The following is a 445-nucleotide window of genomic DNA, read 5'->3' as shown; positions in this document are numbered from 1 at the left end:
TTTTTTTTGAGTATGGCCCTGTATGATGTCATAAAGGGTGGAATTCCTTGTACTTCTCCCAGAAGAGTGTGCACACATCTACCAGAGCGAGCGCAAGAGCAACCCATCAATGTGCTTCATTCAGGTTACGGAAGTCAGCGGGATCCGATTCTGGATCAAATATATATGCCTGGATCTGATCTTTCATCAGATTTTTCCATAGTTAATTTAAGTCAATAAAGTTGTTCTTCCTGTTTTATTTATGTCGATGTCATAGCTTGAAGACGATCGCTACGCAGATGCTTTGCGTGCTCGTAACTCTTTCAAGATTAACATGAGATTGGCAGAAACTGTGTGTGTCCAACTAAAATTACCAAAAAAATATAAAAATAAAATCTAGTTTAAAATATTAACCAAAACTAATACTAAAATGATACTGGTTCAGAGGCGTTTGTGTGGGGGGGGG

This window comes from Sinocyclocheilus anshuiensis, unplaced genomic scaffold, assembly GCF_001515605.1.
Source record: "Sinocyclocheilus anshuiensis isolate Anshui unplaced genomic scaffold, SAMN03320099.WGS_v1.1 scaffold369, whole genome shotgun sequence".
NCBI classification, from domain to species: Eukaryota; Metazoa; Chordata; class Actinopteri; order Cypriniformes; family Cyprinidae; genus Sinocyclocheilus; species Sinocyclocheilus anshuiensis.
Note: the sequence above shows the minus strand (reverse complement) of the source record.